Source organism: Ictidomys tridecemlineatus, chromosome 2 (assembly GCF_052094955.1).
Source record: "Ictidomys tridecemlineatus isolate mIctTri1 chromosome 2, mIctTri1.hap1, whole genome shotgun sequence".
Taxonomy (NCBI): domain Eukaryota; kingdom Metazoa; phylum Chordata; class Mammalia; order Rodentia; family Sciuridae; genus Ictidomys; species Ictidomys tridecemlineatus.
In genome coordinates this window covers 120,097,019-120,114,626 of record NC_135478.1, presented here as the reverse complement: position 1 = coordinate 120,114,626, position 17,608 = coordinate 120,097,019, and the positions used below count along the sequence as shown (strand labels likewise).

The 17,608-nt window shown below is 43.8% G+C and overlaps 1 protein-coding gene and 1 pseudogene across 1 annotated transcript in view; both read left to right on the top strand.

Annotated features, from left to right (window-relative positions):
• The window catches only part of LOC120891272 (uncharacterized), a 151,777-nt gene that overhangs the window by 56,049 nt on the left and 78,120 nt on the right, over positions 1 to 17,608 (top strand). The window lies entirely within an intron of this gene.
• On the top strand, positions 4,373 to 7,608 carry LOC144370020 (microphthalmia-associated transcription factor-like; annotated as a pseudogene).

Sequence of the window (17,608 nt, the reverse complement as noted above, 5' to 3'; positions counted from 1 at the left end):
TGACACTTTTGTTGGTTGGTTTGTAGAGTGTGATTCTCAGGCAGCAAGTGTGACTACAAACCAGAAATGGAGCAGGAAGGAAGGAGGACCAGCAAGAGACCAACTGGGGGGAGGTCAAGGGGACTCCAGCTTTCCACCAAGGGGCAGTTGACCACGGACACACACAGCATCCTTTGATCGCTTCTCTAGAGTTCCTTTTGGGAAGAGTTTTCTTGACCCCTGGGACAGGTCCAGGATGACTAATGTGACCAAGAGGCCTTCAGGGAAGGCCTTGAACTAGGGCCTTAGTGGGTCTCCCTCCAGGTTGCCTTGCTACAGGGTGGAACTTGGACATCATGCTGGGGAAGCCTGAGGTGACAGATGTCAGAGTTGAGGTCCTGGTGAAGGCAACTGGAGCTTCAGACACAGGGAACCACCAAGTGGGACTGCAGTTGGTGGAGGGGCGAAGACGCCTTGTGAGTTTGGAGGGGGACGTCTAGCCGGTCTAGTTCAAGACTGATGTTTCCATCTCAGGCTCACCTTTTAGACCAAGGCCTGTACACTTTCTTGCTGGCTGTTTTGCAAGGGCACAGTTGTGCCTTAATCTAAGGACAGATTCCTTATGAAGAAAGCATCACTGTGCAGACATCTCTGGTACGTATAGAAAACTGAGAAGGCTGGGGAAGCATTAGGCAGTGTAGTCTTGGGGGGACAACCACAGCATGTGGGGTCCATTGCTGAGCAAAGACAGCCACAAGATGCACAGGCGTGTGACACCACCTGCCCTGCCTTTCTTCTCTAGAATTAGGTGCACCAAAAGTTTTGCCCTTTTACAAGTGTCTGATTTCATTGGAAGACTTGCATCTCGTGGCTGGAGGTGCAACTTCTGATAAATGTTGTCTGTAAGAGGCTCCAGGGATCAGATTACTGATGGAAAAATGTCAAGCCTGCAGGAAAAGGTAAACACGCCATGAAATTCACTATGCTTCCCCAGTCTAATGTGCAATGCCCACCGAACCACACTTCATACCCATGTCTGGAAGCTGAGGAGCCAGGGAGGGACACTGCTTCACCAGGAGCAGAAGCCACCACTCGGGATTCAGAGCCATGCCTGGCCTTAATATCACTTCTTAGCTTTGTGAACTTGTTCGCTCTTCTTCTTCCCAATTCTCAATTGCTGCAGCTTTGTGAGGGAGATGACACTATCACTTTCTGTGTGGGACCCTGAGGGGGAACTGGAGATGCAGCACTTAGCACGTGAGAATTCCTCACTCGATAAAAGTGGAGACAAGCTGTGGTCCACGGGCTTAGCAGTCATCTTCAACTCATTTATTCAAAGGTATTTACTAGGTGCCTGATCTCTGGATCTGTTCTGGGTGTCACCTAATAAACAAAAGAGAAATGTTTCCATTCTCCCGTTGCTTATTTTCCACTAGGCGAGTCAGAGAACTAATGAAACCAAGAGAGCAAAGTCTTCCATTAGGCAGCAACAATGCAGAAAACTGAGACCAGGTGAGTGGTGGAGGCCATCTGGGGCTGGTCTGTTCAGGGACAAGTGACAAGGTCGGGTACTACCACAGGGATGGAAAGGGGCACCAGTGACAGACTACAGGGTGGAGAGGGCACGCTGGGGACTGGCAGACTGGGCTTTGCATTGTGAGGACCTGAGTTTAATTCTGAATAGGATGAGAGCCCGATGGGTGTTCCCATGAGAGGAATGAGATCAGGTGTCCTGTATTTAAAGTCTTGTCTGGTTCCTGTGTGGACAGGAGAGTGGGGCTTCTCTGCAATAACTCGGGTGGCTGTGGTGGCCAGTAGTGAAGCCAGTGGGTAGGAGAGGCTGGCTCTCTGAGGAACTTTGGAGAAGGGCCCACAGGTGTACTTCTTGAATTTGCAGGTTTTTATTTCTCTTGGCAAACTTAGGATGTTTTCAGCCATTTCTGCAATTATCTCTGACCCGCTCCCTTTTCCTCCCGGAGCTCTGAGGACATTAGACATTCACACAGCCCCTGGGGCCCCGAGAGTGTGGTTATTTCTGGGTTCCTCTGTTAGCCTCTGCTTTTCTGGCTGTGTGATGGGTGCTGTTCTCCTCCAGCCCACCCATTTGTCCTTCTGTCCCCCCCGCCACCATTCTACAATCTACCATCGAGTGCCCATCTGTGAGGTTTTTGTTGTTGCTACTGTGATTTCGCTTCTGAATTCCCATTTAATTCCTTGCTGTATCTCCTACTTCGGCTAAGACTGTTCCTTGGCCGAGGCTTCTTATTTGTCTGTGTTAACTGGAGCATGGTGGTAATTGCTCACGGGAACATTTGGATCAGAGCAGCTTTAAAATCTAAGTCCAACAGTCCAGCACCTCCTTCCTCTCTGCCTGGACTCCTGCAGATGTCCTTTCTTCAGTTGTCTTTTGATCTTCCTGGTTCTTTTTCTGGCAAGTGATTTTCATTATGGCTTGTAATTTGGGGCATTAAGCTCAGAAGCCCTTTGTCTTGTCCACACGTCCTGTCCTAAGTGACTTTCTTTGACACACCTTGTGTGGAAAGAAGGGAATATTTCCTGGTGTCTGCCATGCAGAGGTGGATGTCCAGGACCCCAGCGAGGGAGTCCTATGGCTTCTCTTGTCCTCTGCTAGCACCTGAGGGGAGACCCACGACCCCAGGTTGTCTCTGCTGACACCCAAGGAGGTCACATTTCAACTGTTTGGTGGGGGTTTGTGTCAGTCACCATTCTCTCCTTTTGACAAAATCCCTCAGAAAATTAACTTAAGGAGGAAAGATTTATTTTAGCTCATGGTTCCATAGTCACTTGGTCCCATTTCAGGGGTCCAGGGGGAGGAAGAATAACCATGGTGGGGACACATGTGACAGAATAGAGCTGCTCACCTCATGGCATTCAAGAAGGAGAGAGAGAGAGAGAGAGAGAGAGAGAGAGAGAGAATGAGAAAGAGGTAGGGGGGGGACAATGCCAAGTTCCTACACATGTCAAGGCCACACCCCTAGTGACCTAATTACTTCAGCTAAACCCACCCTCTGAGGCTTCCCATGGCTCCCAATAATGCCACCAGTGAAAACTAAGCCCTCAACCCAGCAGCCCTTAGGAACATTCCAGATACAAACTCTAAAAGGGTTGGAGTCCCAGTTCCCCACAGGCCTTCACCACTGGGGTAAGGTGGCCCCATCACCATGGGCAGTAGTGGATTCTTCACTGCCCCCTAGGGCCTGAGTGGGCAGGCAGGGATGGGGAGAATATCTCATTACTGCTGGGGGGGGCTGCAGTCACCTCCTCCTGCGCAGTTCCCAGGGAGGCTTTAGGAAGGGATAGGGATGGTGGCTTGTTACCAGCCAGCAGGATGGAGGTCTCAGGACGGAAAACACCTGGCCTTCTCTGACCCCAGCACAATAGGGGTGTTGAGGCACCTCGCTACAGTCCTGTGAGCATGCAAGTAGGACCTGGGCACTGGGTCTGGGGGTCTGGCGTGGGCACAGGATTTTACTTGGCTGTTGGATGGGCATGGAGTCCTCTGGTCTATGGTGTCTTCACACCAGGTCTGCTTTTCTAAGTGACCATGTTTATCAGGATGGTTTCCTTGTCCTCCCTGCCTCCCTCCTCTGCCTCCCTTTCCCTCTTCTTCCCTCCTTCCTTTCTCTGCCTGAGCTCATCGGGAATTCTCGTTTTCTGGCTCCTTCAGCTCCAAGATTAAGATAGAAAACAGAAAGGAGAGCCCAGGGGACTGACCACCACCTTTTCCCTTAGGTCCTGAGGTCCTTCCCAGGGGCCCTCTCTCATCTGCCCATTTTTGTCCATGGAATGTCTGTGGGCCACGGGGACAGGGAAGAAAGCCGCAGCTCTGTCCATTTGTTGAGAAGTGGAAGTATCCTCGTGTCATTGACCTGTTTACTCATGTTCATCCATGTCTCTAAGCCATCTCCAGTGAGTCCCCCAGAGGCTAGGTGAGGGGGCAGGGAGTGGAGCCTAGCACACAAGCCTTTCCTAGAGATGTGTCATGGTGACACTCTGGCCCCTTCCCTTCAGAGGTGACGACCCTGCTGGCAGTCTTCAGACCAGGGTTTGTGGTTAATTGGCTGGGGGTCGCCTTCCTCTTTCCATTTGTGCTGATCCTGTCACCACAAGAAACTGAGTGCTTCCTTTCTGTGCCCCTCTGGGCAGTACTTCTACTACGTTGGGACGGTGGGGTTTCCCTAATCGTCCATCTTCCATAATTGGCCACACCACCAGGACAGTACTGTTTATGGCAGCAATTACACAGCTGCTCCCAATTAAGGCTGCAGCCAGTGCTGCAGGGACCTGCTCTAGGATGGCGGCCCGACAGCCGGCTGTTCCTCAAGCTGCAGTCACTGCCGCCCTCCTCACCCCGGGTGCCAAGGGTGGCAAATCCCATGGCAGCCTGTCTGATCACCTCAGCTGGTCCTGAAGGGTCCCAGGCCAGGGAGGTCACGTTCTCCCTAGGGTCCAGATGGTGGGCACAGCAGAGTGAAGGGGGCACTCAGAGGCTCAGGGTGACCAGGATGCAGTGTGACATGGCTGCCATCAGGGAGAGGGGCTCCTCTTTCTCCAGTCCTTTCATTTTTAAGAGCAGAAACTGTGCTCTTTTCCCCCCACATTCTCTCCAGCATTTATTATCTTCATATCCTTGATGGCTGCCATTCTGACTGTTGTGAGATGAAAACTCAGTGTAGTTCTTTTTTTTTTCCATGTATTAGCTGGCCATTTGTATTTCCTCTTCCAAGAAATGACTGATTAATTCATTTTCCCATCTATTAATTGGGTTATTTGATGTTTTGGAGTTAAAGTTTTTGAGCTTATTCATATATTCTAGTAGCTAGCAAATATTTTCTCCCATTCTGTAGATGTTCTCTTCACATTCCTCTTTCCTTAGCTATGCAGATTCTTTTTAACCTCATGCTTTTTAATTTGACAGCATCATTTCCTGAGCTTTAGGATTCCTATTGATCAGGTCACTACCTGTGCCTGTACATAGGTAGTGATTGATCAATGGGAATCTATGGGAACCTGGGGCAGAACTCAGTTTTTGGAAAATGAGGTGTATCCCCCAAACTCCTGGATTGATGCAGGGATATTGAGGTGGAATGATGAGATCATGAGAGCTGTCACTGAATCACTTCATCCTATTTTGAATCAACAACTGAGTGGTAACTGTAGGTAGGTGGGAATTTGCTCCAGGAGGTGGTTCACTGGAGGTGTGCCCTGGAAGGGTGCAACTTCCCTGAAGCTTCCTACCCTGCCCCCTCTCTGTTTCCTAGCTGCCATGAGGAAAGCAGCTGTCCTCTGCCTTACTCTTTTGCCATGATGCTAGGCCTCACCTCAGGCCGAGAGCAATGGAGTTGACCAACTGTGAACTGAACCTCTAAATCATGAACCTAAAGTAAACTATTCTTCTTTTAAGTTGTTCTCATTAGGTATTTTGAAAAAGCTAACTAGCAGAGAAGGCTACAGAACAATATCCTTGATAAACAAATGTGCAAAAATCTTCAACAAAATAGAGAATAAATTCCATCAACATATTAAATAATACATAATGGTTAATTGCAGTTTAGCCTGGGTATATAAAATTTCAATATATGAAAAATAATGTGTCTACTAAAAATCTGAAGAAGTAAAACTACCTGGCCACATCAATTGATTCATAAATTACTTGACAAAATTCAATATCCATTCATAATAAAAACTCATAGAGGCCAACTTGGCCAGGTGGGCTGTGCAGAGCTCTGCAGGGCATGTCAGGACCAGCCACCACCTCCCTGGGCGCCCTGCTCTGCCCTGGCTCAGAGCATCGCTGCCCTCTGAAGCTGGAGCCATGCAGTGGGAATCTGGGATCATGCTGGATTTCGAAGTCAGGGAGGAGTTTCAGGAAGAGCCGAAAACCTACTAGGAACTCAAAAGTCAGCCCCTGAAGAGCAGCAGTTCTGTGGAGCATCCAGGGGCCTCCAAGCCTCTGGTAAACTCCTCCAGTATGACATCAGGCATCTTGCTAAGCCAGCAGCTCTGGCTTGTACAGATACAGGAGCAGGAGTGCAGAGAGCAGCAGCAAAAGCTGCAGGTGGCCCAGTTCCTGCAGCAGAGAGTGCCCGTGAGCCAGACACCAGCCATGAACATCAGCGCACCCACAACCCTTCTCTCTGCCACCCAGGTGCCCATGGAAGTCCTTAAGGTGCAGACCCACCTCGAAAACCCCACAAATACCACATACAGGAAGCGCAGCGGTAGCAGATAAAACAGTACTTTTCTACCAATTTAGCAAATAAACATGCCAACCAAATCCTGAGCTTGCCATGTCCAAACCAGCCGGGCGACTGCGTCATGCCACCGGTGCTGGGAAGCAGCATGCCCAACAGCCCCATGGCCCTGCTCACGCTTAACTCCAACTGTGACAAAGAGCGGTTATATAAGTTTGAAGAGCAAAACAGGTAAAGAGCGAGTGCCCCAGAATGAATGCACACCATGGGCTTCATGCTGCAGATGGATGATGTCCTTGATGACATCATTAACCTGGAATCAAGTTATAATGAGGAAATCCTGGGCTTGATGGACCCCGCCTTGCAGATGGCAAACACAACACGTTATCTGTCTCTGGAAACTTGATCCACCTTTAAGGCAGCCAAGGCCTGCAACACCCCAGCCACCCCCCCCACTCCCCCCCACCTCAGGATCAGAAATTCCTGTCCTGCCAATCTCCCCAACATCAAGCGGGAGCTCACAGAGTCGGAAGCGATAGCTCTGGCAAAGGAGAGGCAGGAGGACAATCACAACCTGATTGAACGAAGAAGATTAACATAAACGACTGCATTAATGAACTAGGTACTTTGATTCCCAAGTCAAATGATCCCAACTCGAGCTGGAACAAGGGAACCATCTTGAAGGCGTCCATGTACTACCTCCCGGAGCTGCAGCGAGAGCAGCAGCATGCCAAGGAGCTGGAGAGCCGGTGGAAGAAGCTGGAGCACGCCAACTGCTGCTCAGAATCCAGATGCAGGCCCAGGCTCACGGACTCTCCCTCATTCCATCCACGGGTCTCTGCTCCCCAGATCTGGTGAACCAGATCATCAAGCAAGAGCTGGTACTGGAGAACTGCAGTCAGAACCTCCTGCAGCACCAGGCAGACCTGGCGTGCACCAGCCTGGACCTTACAGATAGCACCCTGGCCTTCAGCAGCAGCCTAGGGCCCGCGGCCGAGGGCGTCCAGGCCTACAGCATCCCCGAGAAGATGGGGTCCAAGTTGGAAGAGATTCTGACGGAGGACACCCTCTCTCCTGCCCGGGTGACTGACCCACTTCTGTCCTCCGTGTCCCTGGGAGCCTCCATGGCCAGCAGCTGGAAGAGCAGCATGAGCATGGAGGAGGCCAAGCTGGCAAGTTAGATCACCTGCCCCCCGTTTCTTCACATGGCCCCCTTCCCTGACTAGGACTCGCGGCATTACCCTGGAGGGATTTTCTTGATAATTTTCCTTTAATATGATTTTTTCCATGCTTTATTGATAGCCCAGGATACATTTTATTTTTAGAATTTTGTGAAACGGACTTGTATATTCTATTTTGCAACTCCAAATGCCTCCAAAGTGCTGTACAGGGCGTGTGCAGTATCTGTGAACTGAGCTCCCTCAAACGCCCCTCCCAGCCCAGAAGTGCCTGTAAGGGCAGCGTCTGTCCATCCTAATTCAGGGGAAACTTGATTTGAGGTTTTCATGCCTGTGACTTCCTTGGCAATTAAATGTAGAATTTAATTGAAAGAATGTAAAGCAACCCCCCCGCCCCCCCAAAAAATCATAATTTTATTAAATTAATAAATAAAAACAATTAATAAAATGAATTAATGAAATAAATTAAATTTGTAATTTAATTAATGAAATAAATTAAATTTGTAATTTAATTAATGAAATAAATTATTGAAATTAATTCATAATAAATTATAATTTGATTTATGTTAAATAATTTAATTTATATTAAATTTCATTTGAATCAATTTTAATAAAAATGTTAATGGTTTTAGAAATTACAGGTGTCACTGAAGCATTTGCTACATTATCTGCTTTCTCAATTCTCTGATATCACTTGAATTAAGCTAGAAACTTTTGATTTATCTTTTACATTAATTTACCAAAATAAGAAAGGATTTAATTGCCCCTTTGTTAACTTTTTCATCTTTCAAAACTTTGAAATGTTTTATTTCTCTATCCCACTTTTTTCTTGATCAAATGTTTTTAAAAATGTGTTTATAAGCATTACTGAAGGGCCCAGAGCAAAGTATGTAAACAGTCCAGATTATTTAATGATACATTCTTACAAATTAAAAAGGATGCATGTGATTATACTTTGGGTCTGACAAAAGCCATCTTCCTTCTGGACTTATTTAACATCTAGAAAACAAAATGAACATCAAATGATTTTTATACAATGAAGTAAAATGGATAGGTGTTATAGTATTTGCATTAAAAGAATCTTAGAATTTATCCACTAAACTTCCTGTTCAGGCCCTCCCACTGTAATTTTCTTTTAGTAGTTATACAGTGTTTTCTTTTATTCACTAAAGAATTCACAACTTTTTGCTACATCATATTTTGTTTTCAGCTAGCCCAAATTCTGAGGTATGTATCTTTTTCATAGGGGTTTCATATGGGTTGGATGTTTCTTCTACTCTGTTATATAAATGTATCATTTTTATCTTAATATAATTGAATTTAACAAATATAATCCTAAGAAGGGGGGTTGGAGCTATAGTTATTATTGCTGTTGATTACCTGATAGCATCAGAACAAAATATCATATGAAAAAAGGGACTACAGTAAACAAAGAAAAATTTATTTTAAAACAGTGCTACAGCAAACAAACACACACTAAAAATGGGGAGGTGGAGACAAAATACCTGGTACTTCTATGGATCAACTTTTTTTTTGTCCTTACAAATACACAACTTCTTTTTGTAAAGGCCACTTTATAAAAAGAAGAAAATGTTTATTTCTTCTTCAAAGTGCTAACTCATCTCTGGCTTGAGAATCACTTTGAATTGCTTTCAAAGGTCCTTTAGTACAACCCTGGAGCTATTGTCCGGCGACACTGGCAATGGTGTAAAGGTGGGCATGAAGTCTGTGATGGGATTCAAAAGGAGATTCTCAGGTCCACCAGGTCCAAGTCCAGCTAGGCTAATCAGTGGCACAGCCGCAGAACGCGGTGCCAAGAATGGATTCACAGCCTCTCTTCTACTAGCTCTGAATTCTGAGGCGTCTGTCCCACTTCTTGGTACATTTGCACGTTCCTTTCTCCTTCCTCTGGAGTCTAGAAACTTCATGGCATGAGCAGAAAGTTTTGGTGATGGAACAGATGAATGAAATTCTGTTTCCAGAAATTTGACAAAAAGTTCTGAAAAAGAACTATTAAGCCCAGGTTGCTCATATGGTGTCAAAGGTGTGTTGAGGACACATTGGGATTCTCCTGCAAGCCAACTCTTCATCCACTTAGTAACACCACCATCATCTCCATTCAACAACTGCTCCCTTTCCTCCTTTTGAATGCCCAAGATGCTTCCTATTAACCTTAACACTTTGGGACGCTGATTTTTCGGTGTCTGGAAATGCCCAATGAACAGGTTTCTCATTAAGGCTTTGTCCACTTTTCCTTCTGTACCATTTTCCGAGTTCATCAGTTTCTTTTGGGCATTGTCCAATATTTCACGTGGGAGCTCACTTTGTTCAATCTGTTCCTCCTCTGGATGGAACTGTTGTGTAAGTCTGGTTGCTGAATCCAACACATGGTTGGCTTTACCCAAGCGTTCCTGTAATAACAATGCCTCTCTTTCTAGATTTTCTGCCTTTTCCTTCCATTCAGTTGTATGTTGTCTTTCCTTTTGTAATTCAGTGGAATACATAGCTTTTTCTTCTTGTTGGGAATGCTCTAGAACCTTTTGCAGGTTAGTGAGTGACATGGCATACTGCTTTCCTTGTTCCTGGTAGAGCGAAAGCTGCAGTGTATTCTCATCCCTCTCTTGGGAGAGGAAGCACACCTGTTTCAGCAGGGACTCTACCTGCACACTGGCTTGATGACTTGCATTAGAAGAGGAGAGCAGCTTTTCCTCCAGTAGTGTGACTTTCTCTCTCAGGTTCCTCTCTCTCTTCTCTGCAGCTCAAATTTCCTGGGTGTAAGAATCTTCTGATTCTAGAAGATGGCTCCTCAGGCTTTGTACCTCCTGCTTTAAGTGTAATTCTTTGTCACATAAGTGTTGAACCTCTTGCTCTAAAGTCCGGTTTGCCATTTGTTGGTGCTTTAGAGACAAGGTGACTTGGTCTCTCTCCTGCTGAATTAGGATGGTCTTCTCCTGCATGGATTCAAGTGCTTTTAAAAGCTGACTTAAGTCCCCAGCTTTGCCATCTTCTTTTTCTAAAAGTAACAGCTGCTCAAAGGCAAGAGCTTGCTCCTTCATGAAGTGGCACTTGTATTCTTGTTCTAGAAGGATCACAGAGAACTTCATGTTATTCTCTTGTAATGCTTGATACTCCATTTCCTTTTCTTGGGATGTTTCTATCATTTTTTCATTTTCACCTTTGAGTTGAGAAATGTCCATTTCTAAAATTAATATTTTCTCTTTTAGGTTTGTTATTGCTTGCCTCAATAACTCGTTTTCGTTCACTTTGTCAGTGAGCTTTTCATTTGAAGAAAGTACCTGATCACTTTTGGCTTGGATGAAGAGGTCTTTTTCCTTCAGTAAAGTTTTTAACACATCTTGTTTTTCCTTGAGCTCTTTAATTTCAGAATCCATTTCTTCATGTCCTTTGTTTTCTCTCTCTGTGGCGGCAACAATTCCATCAGACAACCTGTGGTTATTTTCCTGGAGCATCCTAATGGTGGCCATTTTTTCTTGCAGTGATTGTCTCAGCTCTTGGACCTCTGCTGACTGGGAGGTACGTGATGACACAGCCAAGAGCTGGGGTGGAATCATATCAAGTTTTCTTTAATAAATTTTTGCCTGAAGAGCTTGTATCTCCATGCCTTCCTGCTGAATAGCTTGAGTGAGTTTACCAACTTGAAGTGAGTTTACCAAATGCTGATTAATCTGGTTGGTTAAAGATCTATTCTTTTCATTTACAAGTTGCATTTCAAGTTCTCATTCTTGGATTCCTTTCACTCCTTTTTCAGTTTCATAGTTGTGTTTTTCACTTCCGTTTTCTATATGAAGATTTTTGACTTTTGTTTTTTGAAAACTATCAGAATTGTCTGCTGGAGTGTTGTGTGTGTGTTCCTGCAACTGGGCTTTTATTTGTTAACTGGTTTTCTGCAATTCTTAATTTCCTCATCTTTCTGCTCTATCACAGCAGGCTTCAATTGACTACATTCCAGCTTCAAGTTTTCACACTGTTCCATTATTTGTTGCTTTTGCACACTGAGCTGCTCTTTTTCTCTCTTCAAGACCTCTATGTCATTTTGTAACCAAAGATAATTGTTTATTTATGTCTTTTAGTTGATCCTCAAGTTGTTCTATCTTCCTGGCAGAGTCTAGTTTTTCAGTTTGTAGAACCTGAATAGTTTTTTTCAAGTCACAGATTATAGACTCATCAGTTACTGTTACTCCAGAGTCATCTTGTTGTAACTGATTTTCAAGTTTTTTAATTATTTCTTCAGAGTCATTTAGTTCCTCTTGATACCGGCGACTCATCTCTGCCAGTTTCTGTTGATGTACATTCTGAAAAACTGCAATTTCATCTTTATGATTATCAAGGTCTTGATTTTGGTTTTGTTCAAGTTGCTTAATAGTATTTTGTAGTTTGCAAATTTCACTTTGATCAGAATTATGTGTTGCCTGTACCTGAGCTTTAGCGCTCCAACTTCCAATTCAAGTCTTGAAACTTCAATTGAAAGTCTCTTAATTTATTGTTGTGCTGAAATGATGTCACTGAAGCCCATGTCATCACCAGGAAAAGCTGAACAATGACTGATCTCATGACCAAATGAAGACGGGGCAGTGGTTGATGGTACACCACCAGCTCCTGAATGTAGTGCTTGGGCAGCTGACTTCAACTGCAACAACTCATCCTCTAGTACAAACTGCCTTGCTTTCAGTTGCCTGATTTCTACTTCTTTCTCTTCCAGTTCATTTCTGTAATTTGCAGATTGATGTTGGATCTGTAGCTCGGATGCTGCATACCTTTCTTCCAGATCAGTACAATAGTTTTTAAGTCTTTCATTGTCATATCTGATCATCCATTTGGTATCTTCAATGTTCTTTCTCCAATAACTAGGTAAAACTGCTTCTACATCCTCGAAATCATCTAGAACCATGTCCTTGGTGACATTCAACATATGGCCGGTGAGGGAAGCCAAGCTGTTCCCCACATGACCCAAAGTGTGGCCCAAGCTGGAACCTAGGCCTCTAAACCAGGATGACATCTCCACAATTTCAGTGAGCCATCAGACCCACTCTGAAAACCACCTCTGTCTCTATCCACCTCTGAAAGCCACCTCTGTCTCTAACCACCTTTGAAAACCACCTCCTTCTCTATCCACCCCTGAAAACCACCTCTGTCTCTATCCACCTCTGAAAAACCACCTCTGTCTCTAACCACCTTTGAAAACCACCTCCTTCTCTATGCACCCCTGAAAACCACCTCTGTCTCTATCCACCTCTGAAAACCACCTCTGTCTCTATCCACCTCTGCTCTGAAACTCCTGGAATGCTGGGGGGGGGGGGGTCAATTATGACCCAAGCACTCAGATTCCACAAAGGGCGGGGCTGCAGGGCTCTTGCCAACCATTGTTATCTGCCTAGAAATACAGAGGCCTGGCCTGGGCTTGCACCAGGGACTTGTCACCAGTGGCCTAGGCAACCCTGTGGTACCTGAACCTCCTTCTCATCACTTTTCACCCTTGGGCTTGGGTGACGTCTAGTTCAATGTTAGCAACTTGACACAGTTGGCGGGCTGCCCCTACCACCTGGGCGCTGGCTGTCCTACATCACCCCTACATCATTCTTAATGATAATAAACTTAAAACTTTTCCATTAAGATCAGGAAAAATCAAGAGTATCCTCCCCTATTACTTCTTTTTAACATCTTGCTGAGTTCCTAGCTAATATCTTAAGTCAAGAAAATGAAATTAAAGACATAGAGGAATGGAAAGAAAGATAAACATGCTAGTAAGGTGTCTTCTACTTAGGGATCATCTTATAATTTTTACCTTATTCTATGTTGGTAATTAATATCTTTACAGCAAAAGGAAGGTTACATTCAACTTCTTCAGGTGTCAAATAAGTTTTGACCCCTTTCTAACATGTTGAGCTCCTATAACTTGATATGTGAGGAAGGTGTCAAAACTGATATATATAGTTTTAGATGGACACAATACCTTTATTTTTTTATTCATTGCTAAAGATTGAATGCAGTGCTTCATGTATACCAGGTGAGCTCTATACAACTGAGCCCTAGCCCCAAACCCAAAACTGATTTTTTTAATGGGTTGGGAGTATATCTCAGTGGTAGAGCACTTGCCTACTAGGTAAGCAGTCCGGGGTTTACTCTCCAACACCAAAAAAGATAAATTTTATTATTGATTTTAGGATCACCAAGAAGATGGCTAGGAAGCTGGCTCCAGGCCGAGCCACACAGGAGCCAGGCATCATCTTGACTTGGTTGTGGCTCTCAGCAAATAATTACAAACCTCTTTTAGGAAAAGACATGTATACCTGCATCAGTATCTTAAGAATTGAAACTAGGAGGCTAGCTTAAGAAGAATAATCACAAATGCCAGATTTGAAGTTGTCTTCTTTGAGGTGTGAGGACTCTTGAACTTCCCAGGTGCTTAAGAAACACCCGGTGCCAGAATCTTTGTGACAGATTATCATTTGCAAGGTCCTTGTTGATGAGTGATGTGGAACGCTCTAGCAGAATCACTATTTTTTGTTGGGAGGAAAGGCAGTTTGCCATTTGAGAACTGCAGGATAAGTGTAGGAAGGTGTTTGTGACATCTTGTTTTAAAAATGTCTTTTCCTCCTGGAAAGAGGAACTATGAGCTTAGGGGGAAAGACCGAGAAGAAATGTTGGGTGTAGATCTGTAATTGAAATTTTAAAAAGGGGTCAGGGTTTGCCCTTCCCCATGAGTGCAAGTGTTCTTAAAAGTTTTCAGAGTGCTTTAGGAATTTTCAAAGCAAGGTCAGTGAGCCCTGTATACTCTTAAGTGTCTCTCAGCCATCACTGCATACAAGGGTAGAAAAGAGAATAGTCACTTTAGTGTAATTATTTGTGGGATGTATGCCATGTGGGCCATGTATGCCAACAGGAACCACAATGATGGTCTCTTGGTCAGCAAAGGCAGATGGAAAAAGTGCCATAGGCTTATTCCTGGTTCACATGTACATCTTGCTGAGCTGTGCTACCTGACAGGTAATGGTGACTGATGTCGTCTCTGTAGAAGACAACTCTGTCTTTAAAAGTTAGATTTAGCTGCTGTCATGGTGTGCATCTATAATCACAGCTACACAGGCCAAGGCAAATTTGATGACAAATTTGAGGCCAGTTGAGGCACATTAGTGAAGCCCTGCCTAAACAAAGGGGAGGGGCAAGGATGTAGCTCAGTGATAGAGCCCCTTCCCAGTTTAGTCTCTGAATATTAATATCAAAAAGTATAAGTCACTATTTAATCATGATTTAGAAATAGTGTTTTTGCAGAAGTCTATGACCCAGAATTGTAACACCTAAGTTGGTTGGGTGGGGCTCCACCACTCTCACTACCATAGTTTTCTCTAATATAAATGTATCCTTGCTTGTGTAGCCATATTTTTAACTTTTTACAAAATGGTCTAATGGATGCAATGTGTAAAGACTGTAGAATGATGAGGTCTGGTCTAAAGGCATGAGACAGTCCCATGAGAAGGATGACAGTACTGAAGGAGTTTGTCAAGTCAAGACTCTAGTAAGTACTATTTTTCTGACTGTGCTTGTGCCTGCTTGGTGTGTGCACAGAGGTTGAGCTCTGTGTATATCCCTTAGCATCTTAGATTCTTCTATTAAAAAATGCCTATGGCTAATGTTTAGAACTTTTTGTTGTTGTTGTTTTTGTACCAGGGTTGAAATCTGGGGCAATCAACCACTGAGCCACATTCCCAGCTCTACTTTGTGTTTTAGTTAGAGACAAGAGTACCACTGAGTTGCTAAGCCCTTTGCCATTGCTGAGGCTTGCTTTGAACATGGGATCCTCCTGCCTCAGCCCCTCTAGCTGCTGGGATTACAGGCATGTGCCACTGCACCTGGCTGAGAAAATGGTTTTCTTTTGGGGAGGAGAGTGAGCAATTCCAGGTTTTCTGATTCTGTAATGTTAGGAGATGCAGGAATAATGAACGAGAGATGCTTTTGCCTGAACAAATGTGAATCCAGGGACAAGATTATTTCAGAGTTCTATATTGTTACCAGGGTTAAGGTCCAGCTTCTTGCCCCACAACTGACCAGTCAACTGACAACTAAGTAGTTGAGGCAAAGAAAGTGATTGTATTTAAAAAGTGGTTCAGTGAGAAGAAAGAGGGATTCTGTATCCAAATCCCTACCTCTTAGGAAGCTGATCTCAGGGGGCTTATGTTAGTGATTCATGGATGTTTCCAGATGGGCAGGTGTTCTGCAGAGGGAAGGCTGGATAATGGCATTCATGTCATGATATTTTCTAATTTCTTAAATTTCAACAATAAAGATCATGATTTTTTTTATATTATGGACTAAGTGCATATTATACAATGATAGGGAAAGATAATTCTTCCCAGACGCTCTTGCTGAGCTGCTACCTTAAATCCCTGTAATGAGGGAGAACATCCTTCCTCAGTAACATACTGTAAACTGCCAGCAGGGAACACAGAGCATCCTTCCTCAGCTAGCTTCTCCCATCATGAAGAGAAACACATCCACTAGTGAATTTCAGTATTTCAACACTGAGGACAGGCAGTAATTTATTCAAGGAAAATAGTCCTGATTTGCAAATATCTAATTGTCATTGATTATTTTCCTTGGATTGATCACAAAAGGAATGTTAATTTTCAGATCCCAGAATGCACAAAGAGAACTTAAAATACTAATGTTTTAGGTTTGACCTAGATTTTCTTAGGAGGAACTTTGAAAGAAGTAAGACTCTTCCAACATTACAAATCAGTAAGATGGATTTTGAAGATATTCATGTCATTGTGGGGTCAAATAAAGAGGAATGCACAAAGGAACCCATGCAGTCATGTTTATAGCTATGACTGTTGCTCTTTTCAGTATCCCTGTTTTTTTTTCCTTTGAGACAACAGGCAAACACTGAATCAGAATGTATGAAGAGCACTTTGCTATAGGGAGCTATGTCATCTCTTTATCTAACATTGTAGACATTTGCTCATGGCAATTGGAAGACTGATCTCCCAATTGTATTCCTAAGGATCAAATACATAGAATCAAAATGATGCAGAGGAACCTATGTTAAAAGGAAAGTCTAAAGTTTTAACAGTATCAGAGCAAAGAAGGATTAATGAATCAGGCAGCACTGAGAACCAGAAGAGGTTCAGGGTTTCATGGCAGCAGTGTGGGCAGTGAGCTTCCATAGGCTGATGTAGAAGTAGAATGAAAAAAAAAATATTTGACTAGAGTCAAAAGACCCTACATAGGTGTTGGTTGGCAGTTTCTGTAAATTGGTAAATTTCCTAGTTTCATTTTACTAAAAACTTAAACTGTTTCCTAGTTTTCGTGTAACATTTTTACATTAATTCTCCATGTACCTGTAGAGGAAGCTGAAGCCCTGGAATCATCTCAGTCTAATGGACTCTCAACGAAAACTTCATATCACCCAAGATAGAATCCAAGTTCCAATCCACTCATTGTTAAGACTAGAATTATGAGATTTCAGAAGAAAATAGCACCAATATACACTGTAAATGCCCTTGGATAATGTTGATCTTGAAAAAGCAGTAATTTATGTCTTGTGATTCTTTTTCAGTTTGAGGCTGATCCACTAGCAGATTGTTTAAGAGGATCAACAATTACATCCTTACTTAGAGTGATGTCACTAAATGACTGGATGTTTCTTTATACTAGGAGCTGTGTTGAAATAGTGAGTCATGACTATGGGAAAAGCAACTATGTAAGTACAGTGGCAATTTTAAGTTTCCAATTTAAAAATCCATAAATAATCAATTATTTTATTTTACCCAGCCTAGTCCTTGTGTTGAGCTATAGTCAAGCATCAACTGCCACATTCTCAGCTCTCTGAGAAAGATTGGGTAGTGATCTGAGTTTGGATTTCATTTGCAATCCTTTAGCTCTTCTGTGTGGCAGCTCCTACTTCTTCTTTCTTTAGTTTCCCAAAGCATTGCTTTCTGATTATATATATATATAAAATCTGGAATTATAATGTTTACTTAAAGAGCTTCTTCATTATTCAGAGAGGTACCAGGTCCTGTAGAATTCCCAGAGGAATAAAGTGCCTGGCTTCAAGATGCTGCAATGTACCTGGCACCCAGGAGTGGGTCTGAGGCAACAAAGCTGAGGAGTGGACACCCTTCCTCTGCTGCTGGCTGTTTTGCATTCTATAGCAGTTTCCTTTCTTTGCATTGCTGCACATAACCCCTCCTCCCCCCTGTGCTAGTGCTGCTGGTCACA